The following is a 25,718-nucleotide window of genomic DNA, read 5'->3' on the forward strand; positions in this document are numbered from 1 at the left end:
CTGTATTCTAAAGTAAAAAAAATGGTTAAAAAAAATGATCAACGCCATTTGTGCTGACAGTCTTATTTTAAGTTTCCACCAACACAGATATACATACTTCATTTGAACACAAGTAAATATTTTAACTTATATGAGGCTCAAGTTTTCCGCGACACATTGGTTACAGCCCGACGAAAATCTTAGGAACCTTATTGCAGATTATTGCAAAATAAAATATTTAATTTAATTTCACAGCGATTTAGAAAAATCTTCAAAAGCCGTACAGCCGTACAGCAATACCATTTCAATTCACCACAGTAAGGTTGTGTAAGGATTTTGCTTTTTGTGTATTAATGGGTCTACGTGGATCATGCAAGAAACAATGTAAAGTATTAAATGAAATTACAGCTCAAAGCAATTCTCACCCTTCTTTTTTATTTCACATTCTCTATTTATGTACCACATATCCGCTACTAAGTGCACTACTAGCTCTGCCAAGAACTAACAGACTAGTAAATTGAATAAAAAAGGCACAAAGTGAATTATGATGAAAGGTCATTGTTTTAATTCTGCAGCAAGTTACTGTTAACTTTATATAATGGAGCAAATGTGTGCCAGTTTGTTGGAAAAAGGATAGTTTTGCTTAGTAATTTGATAGCAGATTAATGTTGCACAAGCTAGTCTTTACAAAGAAATTTTTTATGAATTCAATGAAGATGAAGAATATATGTGCATGTAAAAATGTAACAAACAAGACAAAAAAGACTGCAGTAGGCCTTAGTTTTTTCTCCATTCTTGTTTGATATACGAGTTTAATTAATAATTATCACTAATTTTGTGTTATATACCGAATGCAAATTGGTTACGTATACGCAGTGAGTGCACTTATTGAAATAATAATATAAGCATTAATTTCTTTTATGCCATTTAATATGTCAATTTTTATTACTCAAAATTTGTCTAATTTATAAATTCTAGCCGTTAGTGTTGCTAGTGTATAATAAGTTTACAATAATTCGCCATTCATCTGACCCAAAACTTGGCTTAGTGTGACAACTATTATCTTTATATAAATTTAAACTTTCACCGCCATTAAAATATTTTTGCCTAAAAAGTGTGCTTTATCATCACGCACGAAACTTCTTTTTCATAAATCTGAATAAAAACAACTCTGCTAAAAAGTCACATTAAATTAAACGACTTGACTCAATGGCTCTTTTGCAACTACTTATGAATTTCTTTGTAGTTAAGCTAAAGTGATTTAGTGAACAAAAAATGTTCTATAAGAAGAAGATTGAAAAACGGAGAAAGAGAAAAACTAACGGAATATAAAAAGTAACTTAAAGGAGTTTGGAACGTTCAAAAATCAAAGCAAGGGAAAAACCTTAGGGGCAAAACTTAAGTACTGGCCGACATATGCGATATACGTACAAATTCACCTGGTAGTCCAAAAATTGTTATGTTAGGTATATGACGGCTAAGAAAAGTATTGCCCCATTCATCCCTCTTTATTATTGTACGGTACCTAGGAGCTTGAACAGTTTTGGTTGGATTTGGGAAAATCCACAATCACTTCGAGTATAAAATTTAGAAGCGGGGACAGTGGTTCGATTAAGTCCATTTATGAATACCGCGTTACTTTTTGCTAGAGAATATGCTAAATTGTCGACAAATTTCGTATTGTCTTGTTAATTATTTCTTCATATGAAGTCATTATCCAGCAGATATTAAGGACGCAATTTGAAGAGAAGAAAACTTTTACTCTTAGACGCACATTCAATCCACAATTCACACATATTCACTGTATTATACACATCTACTCACATATACTCGTTAAAACATTCCTCCATCAATTGTGGCAATTGAAGACACTATCAAACTATGAGGCAATCTTACATTAGAAAAGCAGTTTCCGGAGTGAATTCGCAGAAGTTCGCACACAATTTTAACAGAAGCAGAGAAGCAGTCAAAGCACATGAGTTTATCTGTTACATACACATATTTATGTTTGCATACAACTATGTAGTTCAAGATGATGAGCCTTTATGCAAAAGCTTTAAGGCTTTCAACTATGTCTGTAATATATAAAGTAAATGCATGTAGTGCTATATACCAAGTACTCGTGCGACTATCTGTTTCAGCAACGCCACTAGTTAACCCATTATTTCACCACTTTATCTATGTGTTATGAACACTTGGTTGACCACTAATTGGTGTTTCCATTGCTACCGAAATCGCGACAAAAGCTTTAACACTCGACAGCGTATGCATACATGCACATAATTAAACGAGACACACAACCAGTCACATTCATATAAAAATATGTTTATGCCTGCATTTTACGAATAGCTAATAGTTGTTATGTTATGTTCATGTGTTGTTTGTATAATAACCTATATTACAGACAAATAATTCCTGTTATTTCTTTGGATACCTCAAATTGCTTTTACTCTGTAGATGTTTGAGAAACACTGTTTAAAAATAACGATAATTTAAAATTAAAGTTAGTTCCGTTTGGCAGAACCAAATTAATTTATCCGTACTTCAATTAAATTTCTAATAATTTCCAATTTTTTGTGCGTTGACTGACTCGATCTTTCATGACTCAGGTTTTTCACTTATGAAATTAAAAAAATGATTTTTATATCACACATATCGAATACATATTCTCTGAAGATATGAAGTTGATCGGTGAAATATTTTCGAAGATATGGGTATATTTGTAAGAATTTGTTTACTTATTGTAATAGCCTTCCAAAAATTTTTTTTCTTTTAGACGTTGTTTTCGGAGTCAGTCAGGAGTTTAAAATTTATAAGACAGTTTTAAATTTAAAATGTTGCCTTAGGAAGCCATCGCTTTGCGTAAATAACTGTATAGCGCAAACGCTACCGCTAACCGAATAAAATAACTTTCGCTTTTGATGCTAATTCTCTACTTCAAGATCAATCTAAGAGTTATCAACTATTATGTGATAATCCAGATTACTTTATTTACTAGCTCCAGCGCTACCTAATTTATTGTGCGCTTATAATGGGCATTGCAATGCACAAAATTGCTAAATGAGTTAACTGAAAATTTTGCTGTCTGAATAAAATTTCCATATTTCGAACTAAAGTAATAAAATTTCAGCAGCACCAAAGCTCACCTCATTATGCTTCCTACTAATTTTCCACCTATTTGTAATTACTAAGTTAGTGCCCAGCACACAATTTGCTTGCTACTATTATGTAAAAGTGTGCATATGTGTAGGCAGCCTGGTATACATTGATGTACGCTTCAGCATAGTATATCAATGTGGATCTAAGTTGTATACATGGAACCTTATATCAGCGAGTGTAACTAATTTATTCATATATGCAACCGGCCACAGTGATGAATATCAAAATGGCGACATTAAATTAATGTGTAATAATTTTACAGGAGTAGACCCAGTTTCGAAAATATTATTTTGTTATCATTGTATTTACGGAAGACAGGTAAATACTATAATAGTAATGATTTCAAAACAAAAAGCCTGATTGTAAAAAACTTCTAATCATGTATTCAACACAGTTGCCATGAATACCGGAGCACCGGTTATAGCGAAATTCAAGTTTTTCATACCGTCTTCATAGTAGGTTTTCCTTAAGATCTCAAAATATTAGATCGTGAAAAATGTATATGAAATTCAAAGCATAATTAATGCAATTTTACTATTGTTTCTTTGTTTTTAACCATGGTGAATCGGTCAACTTCATGCGCTGATTTGGTGTTGGGCATTAGGAAACTCAACAATTTTTTTAGGGTCCAACAGAACACACCTTACACTTTTCAGCAAGCTTAAAGCAAATACTTATACTACTTTACCATACGGCTGGGACACAACGAACTAAATATCTAACATAGAAAAGAGGCATTTTATTGAGATTATATATCAGATTTCAACAAAAACACAAAAAAGCAAATAGTTTCAAACATAAAAAAGGCAATAATTCTACCAAAATATCTCCACTGAACCCAGCATTTTTAACATTGAGCATATACAAATAACCTTTGAAGAAATGTTTGCAAAAGGAAGGTGGGAAGCAATGAAATTCAAATACATGCCAAATTTCACAGAAAATTCTTTTTAATTTTTCACCTCATGTCGCTTTGGGGAGATTCGCGTCTACCTTTATTTATCTAAGCAAGAAAGAACATGAGAAATGCAGGAAAGAATGCCAAAAGTACAGCAGAATTAACTTTGCTTGATTTTTTTTAATTTAAATTCAAGTTTACTCATTTTCATTTGTGAAACAGACGGAAGAAAAGTTATACAAGCATTACTGACTGAATGTTAGTATTATAATAATATTTTTTTGTCATAACCTTTAATATTTTTTACATTGGGAAGCTAATTTTTATTGCCTATTTGGTTGGATTACAGCCTTAAAGCATACGCTAACCTACAGATTCCTAGTAAAGAATTAACGGCAGTATTTTAGTGTTTTTCATATATATATATATAGTTTTCATTCATATATTTTAATAACTTAAGATGCAAAACATCAACCAGAGGATCGGAATCCAATCAATTTTATATATATTACACATAGACTCAATATAACTCATACTCTGGTCGACAAATTCGGCTTGCTCAATTTGCTAGAAAAACGATAGTCGTTATATGTTGTATATGGAACTTGGGTTAGTGTGGACCCGATATTATCCTTTAACTATTAAATTAAAGTACCTAACATACAATCACCGGATATTCGAAAATAGTGAAAATGGTCATAAGGGAGCTAGGTCAAGCTTGCGCTTTTGGCACAAAGATACACTGTCATGATTGAAGCACGCTCTATCAATGTCATTGAGATACCTCAAATATTGGCATACAGTCACCTGGAAGTTCAAAAATCTTCACATTAGGTATATGGAGGCTCAGGGAAGTATTGACATACAGACATACCATTGTCAGCGAAGTATTATCCTTGAATTTTAATTATGTATCTCACACAGTGATTCTGATCATTTATATATATATATACAGATTTTGGGGTCCACATATTCGGTACATAGCGCCTTGAACAGTTTAAATGGATTTGGACAATTTTTAGTCAAAATGTGCCCTACTTTAAGGGAATTATTAGTGCAAAATTTTATTAAGTTATATTAATTACTTCATAATTTATGTACAGGAAAGTGGAAGTATCAAAAGGAATTTAAATTGTGTTATATGGTTGTAGAAAAGTGATACGTACTAAATTTAGTCGAAATCGATTGGTCGAGTCCAGAGATATGGGATTTCACCAAAAAGTGGGCGCTACCACGCCAATTGTCCAATTTTCACATCAGCTCTCGTAAAGTCTTCTCATATCATCTCGGAGGTAAAATTTAATGTTTCTGACGTAGTTAGTTATTGATTTATTGCGCTTTTAGTAGCTTTGAATAGTACCGTTATATAGGGAGTGAGCGGAGTTATCGTCCAATTTCACCAATTTTCACAGTGCCGGTAGGAGTTTTTATAATATTCGAGCTTAGTAAACAGAAGTTTAATGTCATATTACAAAATTCTTGGTAAAATTTAATTAAATATTAGACATTCTCTTTTATGAGTGATTCCAGCGCAATTCCCTTCGGGGTTCTAACACATATGTGCTTACTCAAACAACAAACGCTTCATACTAAGAGACTAAAGTTAACGGAAATTGTTTAAATTATTACACCGAAATGGCAGCTGAACTGAACTGATGGTGACAATGAAGCAGCAAACAATTAAGTTAACACCTGCTTATGAGAAAGACTCTTAAAATGTCAATTATTTCAGAATAAAATCTGCAGATTGTTCAATTTGCAGAGGAATTTTCCACAAAAAGGATATACTGGAAAGGCCAAACAACAATTTAATTATTTCCCCTCCTTTCTCTACTCACTCACTGTTACTACCCAGGCACCAAAAATTTGGATATTACAACATATGCATTCAGAATATTTTAGGCCAGTATACAGAGACAGTAACTTACCAAATTAACATTTTAACCGGTATCGAAATATTGAACGACCATTGAAACACCACTTCCTTCATTACTTTTCAGCCTATGAATAAGTAAAATAGCACAACATCAATATAATGGATTTTTCAATAAGAGCGTAACAAAAGATTTTTGGAATAAAACAAAAACGGTTTAAGATATCAATGAAATTCTTCATTCCTGTGAAAGTGCTACCACCAGACGCTGTACTTAATTATCGACGGTTTCAATGTATTGGGATCACATATTGCCCAAGTCCATATCATTGAGCGGCAGCGATTCACATTTACAGCAACCTGCCGGTTTTGATCATCACGGAAGAAGTACGGCCCAATGACGCCGCCAGCCCATAAGTCGCACCAAACCGTAATTTTTTCAGGCTGCCATGGTGCCCCATGGAGTACGTGTGGATTGCTGCCTGACCAATAACGCATATTTTGCTTATTGACAATGCCATTCAGAAAGGAACGAAAAAAATGAGAAATTAGACATAGCCCGCTTAAAGTTGAGACTAATGACTCCAAATTTTGGAAGTAAATTTCAATAATTTCGACCCGTTATTAGATCGTATATCTTTAAACGATAAAATGGCAAACCTTATTGAAGAGAAATGTTAAAAGAACGGGAAAAATATATGATGTCGTTTACTGTCCCTTTCGGTCTACTTTTGTAGAGTTCCTATTGAAAACCCCGTTAAGTACATACTTTAATGAATCATTTGGAATGACAAATTTTTATTCACCATTGCTACTTTATATTTCATAATACGTGTACCTCTAATCTCCAGCTAAATTTATTTCTATCGTCTATTCAATTATTTAATGTGTGAGCCAAAATATGTTTATTGTATATTTTATTCTAAAAAAATATTAATAATACCTATGTTGATAGCACGATTTTATACCTTTTAACAGAAGACTAATTTTTTTTAACTGTTTTCTCCAACACTTTTCTTCGCCGAAACGAAAAATTGGATAATAGAAACCACAGAAAAGTCTGCACTACTCACATATGGTCCTCTCTCAATTTGTCGTAATTATTAATTCTGGTCACAACGCAGACCTGATGGGAAACACACAATCAACTGAACATTGAGTACCAACGTTTACAGCGCGTACACACTCCAGCCAAATACCCTTCGGCGGATTTTCACAATACGTTGTAGCCAAATGCAAACAAAGTACCATCAAACATGAGGAGTATAATAGGGACCGAAATATGCTGCACAATCCGAGCGTCGTGCTAAGACTAAGTTCGATGGCGGCCTTTATGGTCGCGCTGAGTCTGCCCGCCCAATTGAACCAACAACAACATCATCGACCGCATTAACGAAACCATGGACAATTGTATGGGAATTGGGGGCACTAGCGAAAGCTTCATCGGATTCCCTGGACAAGATGGCGCAGCGGTGGGTTATGATGGAAATTACTCTTTGCCACGGGATGGTCTATTCGAATTCAAAATGGACCCATTGTAGCGCATTTTATGAACCCCGTATTTTTCGGCATCATACCAGAAAATGCGCTCATCATTTTGGGTGAGGTAAATAATGGAAATCAAGTGTGCGCCTCATGCAATATTTGTGTTGACTGACTGAAAATGTTTGTTTGTACTGAGTTGGACAACTGACCTTGCAAACAGTTATATTTATGCGCCCGTATGTTTGCATATTTCACAAATGAGTGTAAGCACTGGGTGTGTGAGATAACAGCTTAATGGATTTGTGGTTGCCAACATAAATTAATAGAGCCAGTATTTATGGGCAGATCAATCAAAGAAAAATGTCATGCTGTAATGGTGTTAGGAATATGAGTTTTATCATCCTACGTTTAATTTCTTCCGATCGCAATGAGTGTTGCTCGGCAACAGAAGTGAATATAATGAATGTTGCAGTAAAATACATACATATGTATGATAAATAAATGCTTATGTAACACGCAGGTGCCGTGCCGACGTTGAGTACTCTTCGAATGAAGGACTTAAAAATCAGGTAAACGAGAATGTTTACTTGTGCTTGTAGGGCTATCAGCGCGTGGAGCATATGTGTAATTATGAAGGCATATGTGTAAGATTGAGCACGTGAATGGGCTAGTGAGGAATAAGGCTGCAAACCAACGGCGTTTTGTTGAGCTCCAATGTTATTTTGGTGCCAAATGGGAAGTTAAGGTATTACAGAAATAGTTTTCACTTCATCCACCTTATTCGATAGCCATTGTGTCTTACAGCCGTATGTGCTACAGCATAATACATATATTAACTAGCCTTGGTATTTATCACACTTTTTTTCTTTCATTTACGAGATCCTTGTTGTAATTGTTTCTACTACTTTCATAAGTTTTGTGTGTACAATTTCAACCGAATTAATTCGAAAAATTTTTCACAACTTTTTTTTCTAAATCGATGGTCTTGTTTGGATAATCTCAAGGAAATCAACTGTGAAATTAACTTTTGAAAGAGATGTTCATTTGTTCGAAAATTATATGTTTTACTAAAAAAACAGATATCTTTTTATGTCAAAGTCATGTATTTTTACTCGAAAGAAAATTATAACCTTATATAAAACTTTAGATCTTATTTAAGATTCGCAGTGTAAGTAACTAATATCCTAATGAGAGAGAAAGCAAAAACTAATGAAAATTGAGGCAGCCCAATGACAGGAAAGTAAGATCCGGAAAAATATACAGAAAGAAGCTCAGAGAGCCGGGTAGAGGCGAAAAAAAACCGACAAGAGCAATGAGATTCGCTTAGAGGCAATAAGGGAAAGCGTCTGGGAGCTAGAAGAGAGACACTTTTTTACAGTAGGAGGCAAATTTACTAAATTCGAGCGCAGTGAAAAGCCAGTGAGAATCGGGGAAACCCAACGAGATCAGTGAGACTTTATATATGAACCTATATTAAAAACCGTTTCGATTTCATTTTTATGACACAGACTGTATGCCTTTATAGTATTTGCAACCGAAACACGTATTTGATTTTGTTAAAATGGTACACAATTTTAGAGCAGCACTTGCCTTCGCATTGCTTTCACACTTTCAGCTATTCACGTGTGTTCGTGCGATTTCTGCTGATGTTACAATTAGACACACATCTTCAGACAGTTTGTGATACATAGAAAATATATGTGTTAACATAAATTTTGAAGGACTTAACCATGTGAAAGTAGTTGCCTTTACTTAAATGACTTACAGCTTTGTTTCCAAACTATCCGGTTGTACTAAATTTACTTCAAAGTGAATTAAGTCTTGTACTTTAAAAACTCGAAGGGTTGTAAGAGAATGCTTTAATTTATATAAATTTCCTCACATATTTATAGGAATACTACATATGGAAAATAAATATATCGTCACTTGAAATGCAAAATAACGTAACAACATTTTTAAAATTTACAGGGGCACGAATGAAACACGAAATAAAATGGAACATGAGTGAAAAAAACTTTTAATATTGGTTAAAACTGTATTATATCTGAGCGCAGAACCTGAAAATGTTAGACATATGTAATAATATGTATGCAATTTGAAGTAATGAATCTTAATCAATAAGACACTCAATTTCAAATTTTTTGATGATACGTTATTTCGCATTTCAGGTGACGATATGCAATACAAACAAATATACTAATTTGTATATAGGCAATGAAAGATCTTTGGGATTTGTTAGCCACAACTTTGACATGGCTTAGCTTGTTTTGCACTCATGACTTTTTTAAATATCGTAGGTTCGCATATATATAGCATTCATGTCAACTCTTAGTATGTTTGTGTGGATGTGTTCGAAGGCACAAACATAAACCCGTCAACGGAAAAGTGAAGCAAACGTTTTGTTCTCTTCTAAATACTCTTAAAAACTCTTCTGACTTTATTTACAATGGCACTGAAGGTGTGTCACTCAACGTAATATTTTGTATGCACTCTCTAGGAAAAAACTATGGATTTAGTAAGAGGAAAAGTGGTTTCATTTCATCAAGTAGTGTGGTCATATGGTAGATGGCACTTCGAGTTAAAAATGTTAGTATTTGCGAATATTTGTACACCCTAAACTAGTGAATATACATTTTCTTTTTAACTAAGAACTTGCTTATTTCTGTAAACTTAGCAGTTCGTCAGCCTTTTAATATTTCTTCAAACAGCAAGCCCTCTACTGTGGAATAGTTATCTCTCTAGGTTTCAACGGGCAACGGATACAGTTTCGGAAACAATTCGTGAACTGAGTCATCTGATGTTGAAAGAAATTAATTGTAGCTTTAGTTCCAACTGAAACTTTAAGTTGTATCTAAATTATCTTATAAGTTTAGTTTTTTATATATACGAACATACTACTTATTCAGAAATCGTTAAGACAATTTTGTGGTTTAAAAAGGAGATTTGGGATAAAAACCTCAAAACAAAGTTGGTAGGTGTGTTGGTAGGTTCGTTGGTTGAAAGCAGAAGAGAGACATGGAGAGGATATCAAGTAGAATATAATAATTAACAAGATCAGTCGGATTCCCTGCTCGTGTCGCCTTAACTTTTAACAAACGCACAATATTTAAAAAAAATGTGTGAAGAAGAAAATAACGCTAATCTACACACCCTGATCGACAACAGGCAAATAGGACGATATATTGCTTCATTTAGAAACCAAAGTATTACAAATAAGTATATTGACTCAATTGCTATGAGTACTTACTTCTTACTTAAGGCATTTGCACAGCTGCCGAAGCCACTTGCATGTATGCACTTATGTGTATATGTATATATGTATATATATATATGTATATAGATGTATGCATATATATATACATATACGTTAAAGTGTGTGTTTGCGAAAGCGCTTACACCTCTTAACTCAGCAATTATTTATGTACGCTCTGGGGCATCCAAGCGTTCAGCTGCAAATAAGCAGAACACTCACTTAAAGAATATTTGCGGATGCAGGAGATTACTTCAGTCGAGTAAATAGAATGTTAAATGTCAGTAGCAGGAAATATAGAAGCCTATAAATTGAATCTAAACTCTCCGTAATTATGTCGTTGTGTAGTGGAAGAGATTGGTGCTTATGTCATTTGGTAACGTTTATTCTGTTACAGAAAATCAATACCAAAGGGTAATTATGGCGAACTGTATAAATTATACACAACATATTTTGGAACTAGTTGGTAATAAGGCCGTCTTAGTCGAAAATGGCGAACTTAGAAGTTATACAAAAAAAATTAGGCTACACTTTAACCAACAGATGAGAAATAAGTCACAATTTTATTTTTAAAAATATCACACAAAATTTTTTTTCGTAATTTTTATACGCCATTTTATAAACAATAAAATTTATTTTTCTACAGAACTATCAACAAACACGGCGCAAATTCAATTGTAATGCGTGTCAATGTTTAAACTCTTCTTTGACAATTTATTTGTAACTTCGCCGGAAGCATACTTGCTGCTTCGCTCTCGTGTTTCTGAGCCAGACAAGCATCCGGTGCAAGGAAATAAAGCGCAGCGGGGGTAAAGCTGACATTGTAACTATTGCCGCAACACGAAAATTTGATGAGTATCGATAATAACAATGCAAACTGGCTTTGTTCAAGTATCCATATCGTTATTAAAATAAGTACCGATTCGCATTCTTATGTAAGCTTTCCTTCTGGGTCAGCTTTATAAAATTCAGTTGACTAGTTATTTAGATTTCAGTCAGGAAATTATAGCTCTAAGCTTAAACCTTCTCACCGACTAATTTATTATTTCCTACTGGGAGCTTCATTGCATCATTGATACACAGACAACACACAAAGCTATAAGAAAGGGCGCAAATGCCTGAAAGATATTCCAATAATCTTTATTCGAGCGAATCAAATATCCGGTTGACACAACCGTCATACCAGTAATGTCGACATTTCCGTTCTTAACACAGCTGCGAGTGGTAATATGTATGTATGCTATCACATCTGTGTAGTCCTAATCGCCTTACCGCAACGTGACGCTGTGCTGTCTCTACACTCCCCTAAGTACACACATACATACATATATCGCTTTTACGAATATTTACTTCTTTCTATCTCTTTAATACCACCATTTTTAACACTAGGTTGCACTATGTCACTTTAAACAGGATCTCTAGCGTCTTTTTGAACAATTCGCTAGCGCAATCGTGCACTAATCTGCTTGTAAATATAAAAATATCTATTTTACGTACACAGGTAGTAACTTGTGATACTACTATTTCTGACATTTAAAACACTTTTGGATTCATTTCACACTATTAAAGCTGTCGTAAACGAAGGAATTGCCTGTCAAAAGGTTTTTATAATTTTTCTGGCCTGGTTTATACCGTGTTCACAAAGTATTTACTTTGTCATTATGTGTTAAAACCTTTATTGTTCAAGGTCAGGGTTTTTCATTACGTTTCTATTTTTTACTGTTGCCAAGTTTATATTATTTATTTGTTCAGGATGTTGTCCTGCCTGTTTTATATCTTTAAACTGGCTAGAAAAATAAATGTTTTGTATATTTAACAAGAACGTTAAAATAGCTTTGAATATTAAGCAGCAAACAAGTTTTTGTCATATACAAATAGAAGATTCTCCAATGATTTGTGACCATTCGAATGCCTTTTTGGAGACCTAATTCCGCTAACTAACTTGCTTATGAACTAATATTGTTCCCCATCCAACTTCAATATTTTCTATGAGGGGAAATATTCGGGTATATACTCACAGCGAACTTATTCTTTATAATTAGCTCAATACATCTAATTCCTGTCAAAGTCTACATATTCTATTGGGAACAAATAAAATTATAAATTTAATGAGCCTGCGTGGTATGCAATTCCAATATCTCTCTCATCTTGAGCACGCATAAGATAAAATGGCAAAAATATTGAATGTTAGAAGCTGAATTCTTTCTGAAAGTTGTGATGCTGAATTTTTAGAACTTTACTTGCTGCGTGTATTCTTGCCTTAATGATAATAACATTCTCTGGTATAACGTCCGTGATTTAAGAACTAAAAAAGTTACTTTTCAAAAAATGTAACCACAGGATAACAAAATGGGTGTATTTTTTGTTATTTCTTTTTGTTTTTGCACTTAATTCCATGGAATTTGAGGTCATAATTCGACTCGAAAATTTCTTGCTAAGCCTTTGCTTTTTCTAAAAGTTTATACTCAAACTTTCCGCAATGTAAATATATTTATTTGAATGTCATCGTAGAACAGCATTTAATTTTTAAATCATATACTTTCACACACACATAGCTGTATATTTGTATCTACAAACGACAGCCAAATGCAATGAACTTTGTAAGTTATTACAGAAAAATAATAAAATATAAATAAAGAAAATTTGTTGGCACAACTTGCTTATTCATTATTGACATTTACGTAAAACTTTCAATAATTCATATATTCGTAAACTCGAACAGATTTATGTATATTTATTTATATTGGTATTTATCCGTAAATATTTCGCCTAGAGATTTAAATTTCAATTAACCCCAGAAGCCGCGAATCATTTAAAAAGTCTTAAAAAGTTTTTGAAGCTCTAAATTGTTACTCGGCTGTGCGGATAAAGTGGTGAGAGCAAGCGATTTAAATGCAAATGAGAGCGATGTTTGAAAAGAAATACTATATGGTATGAGGAGTTTTGAAACGATACAAAATCAGTTGCATGACTTATCCCACTAGTTCACCAAACCAAAAGAAATCATCAAATTATATTAAACCAGCTTTTGAAGGCCATTAGAAATTGTTCCATGCTACAAGACATTATTTGAATATTATGGAAGCAACAGTATGTGGGAAAACTGCGGTAAAATAAAAATTGTGTGGGTGCTCATATCAACAGTTGACGAGCATTATACATACAGACAACAGAATAAGTTGGACAAAAACTATTATGACTTCTGAGGCTAAGTATACAGTGAAATGAAGGACATAAAATATAATTTACTGACGTTAGAGTTAAAGTTGTACCAGGGATCGCATATTATGTTATTAGGATAAAAAGCTCTAACTTCCATTTCATGGTTTCAGCCTAAATTTAATCTATTTAGCCTTTCTTCCACAGATGTTCAATTTTAAGCAGGGAGAAAGCAAAAATAGTGTTATGTATGTTTGATTTATCGTCGCTCTGCTTAAGTGCTCAGCAAATAACCGTAACAGATTTACGCGTGACTATTTTCAATATTGACATTTATTTGAATAACCATTAATCAGTGATAACGTAACGCTTCGCAATTACCGTTGTGCTCACTCAACCGCCACCACCTTTTATTACCGTTACTCTATTGGTCGAGTTCAAATTAATTATTTAATCGAATTTAATGAACAATCGGGCTTACTGATTGTAAGCGTTCAAAAACAAATAAATGAGTTTAAATCCAGACAAAAAAAAAAAAAACAAAAAAAACAAGTAGAGTGCTTAATCGATTAACGCAATCGAGTAACACTCTTAGAGAGGGTCATACATAGATAAAAGGATAAAAAATCATTGACAAGGCACCCGAACATTAAGCATTGATTCGAGAGCGAGGTTAAGGCCGTTGAATTTTTCTATTTTCGAAATTTCTTATGACTCTAGGTGATTGAAAAAAACTTTAAATATTCATGTAACTTATTCTAATTATATAGAAACTAATAAGAAAGTAAAATAATTAAAAAATAATAAAAAAGATATAAAATTTTATTTAAAGAGGTAGCTTAGCATAGAATACGAACTCAATTTTACTTTTTTTTTTCTAATCGAGAATAGCATAGATTAATTTGAAATAACTGTAAAATAAGCTCAGTAAGCTTTCTTTGAACGTACATATGGAATTTCAAAATATGAGTAAAAATGACAGCTTTTAAGGGGGTATTCTGGTCTAGAAGCATGAATTTCAGGTAATTTTTAAAGTGTCGTAAAAAAAAGGCAATTAATATTTTTAGTGTCCATTTTTCTACTAGTTATTTGTTAATTTTAGAAGAGTACAGAAAAAAATTAAAAACTAAAAAAAAGTAAAAAATTTCAAAAATTATGAGCTGACGAACTGGGGGGTCTCTAAAAACTTCCACGTGACCATACCCATGATTTCAACCCTCCTAGTTATCTGAAACCCAAAAAAAAAGATTATTATTCTAGAATAATGTCGGAATGGCCGGAACTACGGAAAAGTGGGAAACAATTTTTTTCACAAATGACGTCTGCCTGAAAAAAAAAGTTTTTTTTTGATCACTTTATATAAAAATATTAAAAATAAAAATTTGGGGATGGGGCTAGTTCCAACCATAGACAAGCCTATAAAGAAGACTTTATAAAAATTTCAAGTAAATCGGTCCAGTAGAACCTGAGAAATCGTGGGTATCGTTCCGAAAAAGTCAGTTTTGAGAAAAACGCGTTTAAAGTTTCGCGTAAAGTCTTTTGTTCGATTAGTTCTGGCCGAACCAGTTTGGATGCCGGGTAAGAAAAATGCCTATATCTTCGAAAATAATTTGAATTTTGAAAAATCCTCTTGTACACATATTCTTGAATAGTTAAACTTTGAAAATATAAAAAAAATTTCGATTTTTTTTAATTTATAGACCAGAATACCCCCTTAAGGACAAACAAATAAATTCAGACATAACATTCCAAAAGAAGTCGAAAATAAATTGAATAAATCTAGCCAGCAATCGTCAGCATTTCGAGTTCGAAAATGAAACGACAATATCAAATTCAATGAATTGGAAAACGAAATTCCACTCCATTGAGTACTTACTACATCAAACGAGTATAGCAGAAATCCAAATGGCGTGGCACTTGCATCCATATTGGCTGCGAATTGCCAAACAGACGAGAAGGAGGCAGCGCGTAAATACACCTGTATGTTTTCCTGTTGTTTTTGGTGAATTGCAAGAGCATTGTGAAACAACAAATTTTACATAAAAATAAAAAAAAAGTAAAAAAAAAACAAACGCTAAGCAGAAAGTCGTGAAATGAAACAGGTATGACAATTTACAACGAAGGTTTTAATTTACCATGGTTGCTTTTGAATCGGATTGGAAAAAAATAACTGTAAGATTAATACAAGCTATAGATGATGCATAATCAGAAGAATTTTAGACCGATCCGGACCCCAATATCTAGATTGAGACTTACGATTAGCGAGTATTTGAATGTGATTCGAAGGTGGAGACTTCCGCGATGAGATAATAAATCACTAAAAGGAATAACGGCTATGAGCTCCAAAACATGAAGATTTTTCCATAAGAAAATTTAGAACCGGTTTGTCCAACAATGCTTTTGTGTTGGGTTAAGAAACCCGTACGACTCGAACTAGTTTACATTCCATGTAGGGCGAATTGTTTTCTTTTCTTGTTTTTCATTTCCACTCCACTTACTTAACCTTTATCCTCTATATTTGATCAAGCGACTTTTTTAAGTTACCCCAAATAAATATATTGAAAAATCTGTTAATACAAGTTTATATATCAATAGATTTAAGATGGTTGGATGATGCTTTAATTGGAATATTAACTGAGCTGTGACTGTGTTTTATCTATCGTTTGCTCAAAGTCCGATAGCTCTTCTGAACTGCTGGGCATGTCAGCTAAATTTAACACTGTTCCAATTATGTTTTTTTCATTAGATTAAAGCGGATTACGTCAGATTTGTCAGAGTGTTTGAATGCTGTGTTAATTACCCAACAGTTTGTTGTTAACCAATAAAGGTGCTTGCAAATGGCAATAAAAGTGGCTAGCGATTAACTAGAACAACAGCCTATAATTTATATATACATCTCTGTGTCGACGTAATCTTCACAGCTTTTGTACGATAAAATGTTTGTCATCAGTTTACAAAATAAGCACATAAAGTAATGAGTAATTACTTCCAAGAATTTACAGCGAACAATCGTGCATATATGTATAATACAATATACAATATGTGTATACATATATATGCGATGTTTTATAGAAAACTATATTTTCCATATTTTCAGGTCTACGGAAGAGCGCGCCTTCAGCAATTAAGATAATCAAACGAGTGTTAAAGATATTCATTCATTTACTCCCTCGTGAGAGAATTTCCGCGATGGACTGAAAACCATGTGAAACGTGCCTACACTTGAATTAAGTTGCATAGCAACTCATTCGTACAACATGTACATTGTACGTATATGTATACAGAGTTAGACAGATGTAAAACCAATGAGCGGTTGATAATTACTCTGAGCTTCCATTAATTCCTGTCAATCCAAACGCTATAAGAAATCCGCGACAACGGAAAATTTAATTATAGCATTATTGAAATCAAGCGCTCTGTTGAGTTTATATGCTCTGCTTGAACTGAACGAATAATTTGTTGGTCTATGTTCCATTTTCCAAATCCCTAATATTCGTAGTTACTAAAAAATGGCAACTTTGAATCAGCGTTGGTAATGGCAACTCTTTTACAAACTGAGACATTGCTATAATTAATTTAAGACAAGCTTTTTAGTAGCACTTATGTTGATACACAGCAGAAATGGTATCGGTCAGTTTTTAACAAAAAAAAAAAAAATCTGAAAGCTTTCGGAAGTATTTTGAAGACATCCACCTAAAGATGACTGACAAGTTCGTGAACTTAAAAGGCACCCAAAGAAAAATCAGATTGTATAAGAAAAAAGCACAAATAAACTGAAGAAAGAGAAACAACAAAAAAATGTCTGTAATCAAAACAATGAAGAAACTAATGTATACCTAGTAAAAAAAATTAAAAAAGAAGCGATATTTAGCACAATGGATTACAGGAAAGGAATTGAATTGATGAAAAAGCAATAGTTAACGGAATGAAAACATTATAAAATATCAAAAGTGAATTTTTGCAAATAATTACAATAAAGATCAAAATAAAAAGGAAACATATAACGACGTTTAGAATAGAAATTTTGTAGCTGGTTTTTGAACAATTGAACGTTTAAAATTTTGTATTTTAAAGCACAGATATGTCCTATACCCAACTACAATGACTCCAGTCTACAGTTACCTTGATTTTAAGTAGTCTTCTCCCAAATGCTTTACAGTCTCCAGACCAGCTTTTATTAACATCCGACAACACCGGTAATTAGTACATAGAATAAATAAATTCGGTGCTCTTTCATAGTCCTGTAGATCCCAAAACTTAGTCTTCTATTCATATTAATTATATATTTTCTTATCTTCATCTTTATAGGAAGGTCTATGAACAACGTGAGATGTGGATGGTTGTTGTGTAAGCGCTTGCAATATTTTGGCTACCAGTAAATGTAAGTACCGAATAATTTTAAAAATTAATATATTTTTGACTTGAGAAAAATTGTTTAGAGTATAGTTTACAGTCAGTTAATAACTGGTTTGGCGAGTAGAAGTTCACATGCATGGGATAAGTCGGTGTGGAAAGAAATCTCTAAAATATTAAGCCCTTACAAGACAATGTTCGTTGTAAGGTATCATCTAACAATATCTCCTTATTTTCTATTGCGTCTGGATTACAGAGAACGGGTAATTAATGAGACCTTAATCGGAACTATTATCTTGTCTTTAATTTTCCCTTACATTTTCATTCAATTTCATACTAGTTGCACCTCCGATAACTACTATAAGCATATCTTGTGATATTCGAATACTCAATCTACAATACTTCGCACTCCTTTAATACACACATACAAATTTTTCATACACATGTGTACCAATTATGGTAATAAGATGAAATAAACCAGATGACGACACAATTGAAAAAAGACTAAGTCGCAAATGGCGCAGCACAACAAAGAACTGAAAAAAAGCAAGATATTGCAATACAGAAAGAAAAAAAAACAAAACATGTATTGCACAAATGTCTACAAATATATGCATTTCAGTAGTGATTAGGTGTAGCAAGTGGCTGCAAAGAATACTTAAATAAGAAACTCTCAACAGTTGCTCATAATAAATATGAATATTTCTGTAATATTGCTTCACTAATGAAAAGGCTGGAAAGTATAAAGTGGAATGAAATCAATTAATAAATCATATGCGTATCGCATATGACGCACTTGAAAATTTTGAATGAAAAGGATATGCGAGTAGTTGAATTGTGCATTGCTCTGGTTCCTATTTTGCCGCAAGTCTGGTATGTATTGCATTTCTGCCAGCACTCAAAGGAGATCGTATATGAAATATTTCTTTAATTAAAACTGTTGAAAGTCATTAAACAATTTCTAAAGGAAACAACTTATGTGAGGAGGTACAAAAGGTATCTGCTACAAATGTAAGGTTTTATTTTCTGCGAACTCTGGAGCCTTATCAACAAATCTCTGGCATCAGCTCCTCAAAACTGCTTAGGCTGATCGGTGGTCGTTAATAATATGTTTCAAATAGCCACAGGTATATTGATAATGATACAGAAGAAACACCTCTGCTTTAGCTTTCATAAAATACTTTAGCTTCATCAGCACACTCTTATTGAATATGCCATGAGTGAGCAACAAATACCCCTATAGGCTCCACAGGACCAATTAATAGATCTCCTGAGCATTAAGATTCGCATTTTTATTCTTCTGTCCTCTAATTAATATTTGTGAAAGTTTTCCCTTAAACCAATTTTTCATTTTATATGCTTAAGTAGCATTCCCTAAGGAAAAACTTTGTTGTTGTATTACAACTAAATTTCTAGAAATCGTTTGCTTCTTAACGAACATGAAACATAATCAACAAATGATATCCCTTTGAAAAAAGTTGCACGAAAATATTTGTATTATATGGTTTTAGGGCATATTTATAATGCTTGCATAATAAGAATATCCTGTTGGTACATATGTCTGCAAATATTTATATTTTGCAATAAAAACATACATATATATTTTATACACAAACATACTGTGCGTGGGTTTTTAGTTTCCGGACCGTCTGTTATGTATTTGTCCTATTTTTTTGCTAAGTAAATACATCTACTCTACATATACATGAGTTGGAAAGACATAACTTGGTTGATTTCTAGTTGATAAATTTAGATTTACTAAATCTGAAGAATTTAGTTTATTTCTGTATAAAATTGTTTGGTTCAATATTTAACAAACTATAAAAATTGAGTTTTCTTCTAAATATCAAATAACATAGGTACCGTTATTCAAGATTTGTGATTGATTTAAAGTGAGTAAAAATATTTCTGGTCAATTGCGAAGTACTATTTATGTTTGGATACACAAAACGATATCGTTCTCATGAATTTGTCGTTGTAAATAATATTTATACTATTTTCTGCTATTTTTTGTGTATTTATTTGCAAGCAATTTATTTGATTTATTTTGTGGTTTTATTTTATTTCTTTGTAGAGCTCATATCAGTGTCTAATAAAGAATTTTGGTTAATACCCGTATATTTGTAATTAATATTTATTTTAAACGTTACCTCGTTATGCTCTATTGATTACCGTTCAGCAACACCATAACTGCTATGTTGTGAAGTTGCAAATAAATTTACAATTGTTCGACGAACTCATACAGATACATGTACTTATGTACATTAATTAATACATTTTGGCGTAAATTGACCATGATAGGTTCAGTCAAGAATTATTCTACCGTTCATCGTATAGCGGTTAAGAATAAAATGCAATTTTGAATACTGATGCAACCACAAACGTAAATGAAATTTGTCATATCGAATTGAATAGGAAATAAATTTGAATGTTTCTGTTCAATACATTCATATATGTATGTACTTGGTAACTTTCAAATATTTATATACATACATATGTATCATTGCAATAAATAAATGGCTTACGTATTTCATATCAGAATAATCTTAGCAAGCATCATCCGAGCCCTCATTGTTTCACTATTTCCTTACCCCTGGGACTCTCGCACGAGTAAAACAGTTCACCGTGTTTTAGTTTCTATTTCAAAATACTTGAAGAAGAAAGAGCAGCATAAGATAAATAAACTAAATACATTTTTAAGCTGTCGAATTATTTAATCTGTAACTAAATTCAAAGCTAAACATCATGCAAGCGATGTATTCAGGTGCAAGAAAAACCAGTCTCAACAACACCACAAAACTTTATCGGACAAAATTTCAATATCATTCAAAAAATTATCGTTTACTTCAAAATCTCTAAAGGAAATTTGAAGTATAAAGCTTTTTTATTATATCCATGGTAAACTCACTGATATTGAATAGGCTAAATTTTCTGTATCCTTAAAATAAGAATCAGTTGTACGAAGAAACTGAAGAACTCTCTACAATCAAGCATTTTTGTCTATGACCGTGACTGTAAAAGGCGCTAAATTAGAGACCCCTACAACTACGTTCTGTAGATCGAAATCTATTTTGTTGACGATTTCTGTAAATAATTTTAAGACTGTGAGTTTAGCACTTACACCTGGGCGCAAAAATATTAACATCAGCAAAGCTAGGGACATTTCAGGCATTATAGAAAAATAGAATTATTATTGTAAAAAAAGATTTGACATTATTTCACCGATAAGTCATTCAGAACAAAATATTTTGATATATTATTTGTACTGCAATTTTACTTGCAAATATACATAATGATTTTCCTTTACTTACCTTTGGTAAATATAATTTTGCTTGTTCGGTTTTCACGTTTCAGTTCTATTTTTAACATTTTCCATACACTTACACTGCATTTAATATTTTAACTTGAACTTCACTTACATATGTATAAGTAATTTTTATTCTATTTCACAACACAATTTTCTACTCATTGTTTTTTTACTTTTATGCATGTCAAATTTCCATAATATTAAATAATTAATCATTATTTTCATATTTTCTCGAGCTTATACTTTTGCAAATGTTTTGCACTATTTTATTTTACACAATATCTATTTTTAAGAATGATTTTCACATTATAACAATTTTCTCTTACACAACAGCGAATGCACTAACTCTTGCTCGTCTCCACAATTTGTTAACATTTGAGTGACACGAATAACGGCAGCCTTCGCTGTTTATCAAATCGTTTGCGGTTGGTTTTTTGCATGCTGAGGGTGCTGAGCAAGTGAGAACATTGAGACGTGTAATTTCGAACTTGTGCTCCTGCAAGAATAAGGTCACCACAAAACAATAATATGTATATTGTGCTAAAAATATATTATTGGTAAATTAAATGAATTGCAAATATGTAGTTTGCTTGAATAAAAGCAACTCGTATGAACATACGTTCAAACATATGTACATACATATATCCTATACATTTCACACCAATAAGAAAAAAGATGTTAAGACATCATGAAATAAAAACAAATCACTTCTGGTCACCTTCATCTGGTTCTTCGATTTCGGGTAAAACTTCCACTCATCAGAATACTTTGCTAATGCATATCCTTCAGGCGCAGATGCAACTCCAGTCGTTGGTGGATATAGCAGTGCCTTTAATTTATTCGGTATAACTTTTGAAAACATTTACTGATTTCAAAGATTTTGGTGTCAGTTAACAGATAAATAGGTCAGGAAGGAAGAAGTGTGCAGCACTTACTTTCACAATGCATACAAGCGTGATAGTTTAACGATAAGTAAGTGAAGCAAAAAGCATACATTTTACCTAAATTTACGGAACTTGTAGTGTTGCTATGCGACAGTAAACACATGTAAAGTTTATCTTAAGTGATTAGAAAGACGAACGTCATTTTATCTTGCTTTAAACATGTAAAGTTACTAACTATTACCAAAAAGTTGATACGTCCTATTTTCTTTCAAAATATTTCCTCCATTTGTAGTTTGTTAATAGTGCTAAATAGTTTGCTGTAAAGCTGCAGACTTGTTCCTTTATTTACCGGCCACGTGCACAAAATCAGTTCTATTTTAACGAAGTTATTCTTCTAAATGCGCCCGCAGTTTTTACTTCCGGCTATCCTGCGCCTGTCGCTAAAGCAGTTTCATGTCACCTGCGCCTTTTTGGTAGGCTACAGGAAAATGAATTTCTTCGCGGCGGCTACCTACTGGTCAGCTTTGCGTGCCTGGTAGAAATCGACCATTTGTGCTTCAGCGAGAGTGGGCCGCAGCGTGACTGGGGTGACCAGATAAAAATTTTTCATATTATTAGAAAAATGCTGTTGACGTTTCGCTTTTATTTCCAAATATTGGGAATTTAGTGCCAGAAATTAATATTTTAATATTTATAATAATATTTATATTATAATATGTCTATAAATGTAAAAAACCTTAACACTTACTCAAACGATTTTAAATGAAACAATTCTTTTGTGTTTGGGTTTCTATAATTTAATTTTTTCAGTTGTTAATATAATTTTCTGTTTACTTTACTTACTTATTTAGCAAAAATAATTCTTCCATTTTATATTTATTAAGGTTAATTACTTTATATATTTGTATTCAATATTTCATTGGTTTTGTTAATAATGTATAAATATGTATTTATTTTAATATAAGAGAAATTGGAACGTTAATGGCTTTTGGATTTTTGGATTAGTTCCGGATGGCACATGATCGTTATCTCCCATCGTACTTTAACGATAAAGTTATGGCTGTTCCATTCCTGTTGCGTATCTCTGCCTGTTGGCCTGGGTACAGCTTTATTTTTGGTTTGTTGGGTTCCCATGGTAAAAGGTGCAAATATTTGAGGACCTAAAAGAAAAGAGAAAGTAAAATATAGATTAATATATTATATTTATGCCAAAAGAAATATTGAAATATTTTATATTCTAAACCTATAAGAATACCTATCCTAATAGTTAGAGCGGATTGAAAAATACTTAGATATTTTCGAAAAATTTTAAAAAGAAGAAATTCTCTTCACTTGAAATTCATACACACTTTAACTCATAATCCTAAAAATGGGAAAAATATAATCTTCTTTCTGGGAAATTCTTCATTGCAAATAAGTATTATTATTCAATTGGCTACTTCAATCATTCGATGTCCTGTTGCAAAAATATTCTTTGAGTACACTTAACTTACTTAAAGGCATTTGCACTCGAAAGCAAAGCATATAAGCATTTACAGCTGTTGACAGCTAAATAGACACGCTCCCCTTTTTAAAAGGTGCTGATGAGTATAATGATTAAATGTTCTGGTATTAAAATGTATTATTCAAGTTTTTTAATGAGAAAAAGCTTACATTTTTGACTTTCGTCAGTCTGAGAAGACTTTTTAATGACCTTAAGCATAGACAGAATTTTAAAACTATTTCCAATGTTGCACACAAATAAAAAACCCGAAAAACTTCAACAGATGTAGACCGCTGAATTACTAAGTACCACCGCCCGAAGAGATAAAACTGAAGACGAATATAATGTCCAAATATCCAAGGAACCAATTTCCTGGCGTTTGGTCGGATTTGGACTTCATGGCATTTGGGCAGCACGCAGGAAACCATTTCTGACTAAAATTCAAAGTAAACAACGCGTAGATTTTACAACTCTTGTTGTATTTGGACAACAAATCAATGACAGAATGTTGATTGGACCGATGCAACCAAAGTTAATTACATAGATACAGATGGTCGACAGTATGTTCGCCGACCAATCTATCAAGAATTTGATCCTCGCTATGTTTCACGCGTAGTGAAGCATGGTGAAGGATCAATCATGGTGTGGGAATTTTTTTCCTGGAATGGTGTAGGTCCGCTCCATACGATTGATGTAATTTTAAAAAAGGAGAAATACGTCGACATTCTAAAAAATGTCATTCTGCCATGGACTAAGAAGGAATTTGCCTGCCTTTGTGGAAATTCCAACAAAATAACAATCCAAAGCATACGAGAAACTTTTTTCGTTGAAATTTCCATAAATGTTTTGGAATGGCCTGTAGAGAACATATCTGGGTTGATGTCAAAAAAAGCTGTAGATGCCAAAAGTATCACAAAACACTAGTGGTGCGCTGTCAGAGTCTTTAACGTCAGTTCGCAATCGATGTGAATCAGTATTAAAGTAAAAGGGTTAAGTAACAAAATACTACCTGAAAGTAAGCAATCTTTTTTAATAAAAGTTTTATAAAATATTTCCGTTTCTAATTAGTTGTCGCACTCAAATCGTTGATTCTACACATTTTCGTTAAAATCTTAAAAAAAAATTGTTTTTAATTAATATTTTTACAATCAGAGTTTAAGTTTAACATAAGTTTTAATAAAATGAGTGAAAAAGCAGTAAAAATAAGTCCTTTATTGCGAAATAACATCATTTACTTCAAACTATATAGTGTTTCCAATAAGCTGTCAACAGCTGTAGATAAATATATTTATTTGTTCGAATTGTGCTTACTGGTAGCTTCCTTACATTATTCGCATATTGCTCGGAATATTTTCATGCTGATTGCACACTTCACACAAAATCTGTAAATAATCTGTATCTTAGCTGCCAGTAGTGAGGCGAAGCAGAATAATCTTTAATCCTCATAGACGTTAGTTTTGATCGAAAACGTTTGCAAATCTTAATAAAGAAATTATTTGTACCCGACTGTTAACAATCGTTCAGCTGTGAGTGATCAGAATTCCTCATGCAAATATGGATATTATTTATGTATGTATGTATGTATGTATTTATCGTATATCTGTATGTTCGTAATCCTCACAATTTTCAAGCTGGTAAATGCCTAGATATTAATTGAATGCAAGTAAATAGTAGAATGAATAACAGCTTCCGGGAATCGATAATGTGAATATGTTCAATATATGTTTGATAATAGTACCTGATGTATATAGACTATAGATTTTATGACGAATTTGTTTATGAAATTGGTGTATTTGCTTATATAAAGAATGGTCATAGTCTATAATTTACAGTTTTTGCAAGCTATTAAAAGCAGTTTTTTGAATTTAGAACAGCGGAATTAGTAGAT

At 32.6% G+C, this 25,718-nt stretch overlaps 2 long non-coding RNA genes across 4 annotated transcripts in view; one reads left to right on the forward strand and one right to left on the reverse strand.

Annotated features, from left to right (window-relative positions):
- The window catches only part of LOC120773916, a 142,580-nt gene that overhangs the window by 108,935 nt on the left and 7,927 nt on the right, over positions 1-25,718 (forward strand). For all 3 annotated transcript variants that reach the window (XR_005705202.1, XR_005705201.1, XR_005705200.1), the window contains one exon: positions 18,112-18,184. This is a non-coding gene — a long non-coding RNA (uncharacterized LOC120773916). The remainder of the gene's footprint in view (positions 1-18,111; positions 18,185-25,718) is intronic.
- LOC120773918 overlaps positions 23,466-25,718 on the reverse strand; it is a 133,116-nt gene continuing 130,863 nt past the window's right edge. Inside the window, exon 2 of the long non-coding RNA XR_005705204.1 lies at positions 23,466-23,507. This is a non-coding gene — a long non-coding RNA (uncharacterized LOC120773918). The remainder of the gene's footprint in view (positions 23,508-25,718) is intronic.

Source organism: Bactrocera tryoni, chromosome 4, assembly GCF_016617805.1.
Source record: "Bactrocera tryoni isolate S06 chromosome 4, CSIRO_BtryS06_freeze2, whole genome shotgun sequence".
NCBI classification, from domain to species: Eukaryota; Metazoa; Arthropoda; class Insecta; order Diptera; family Tephritidae; genus Bactrocera; species Bactrocera tryoni.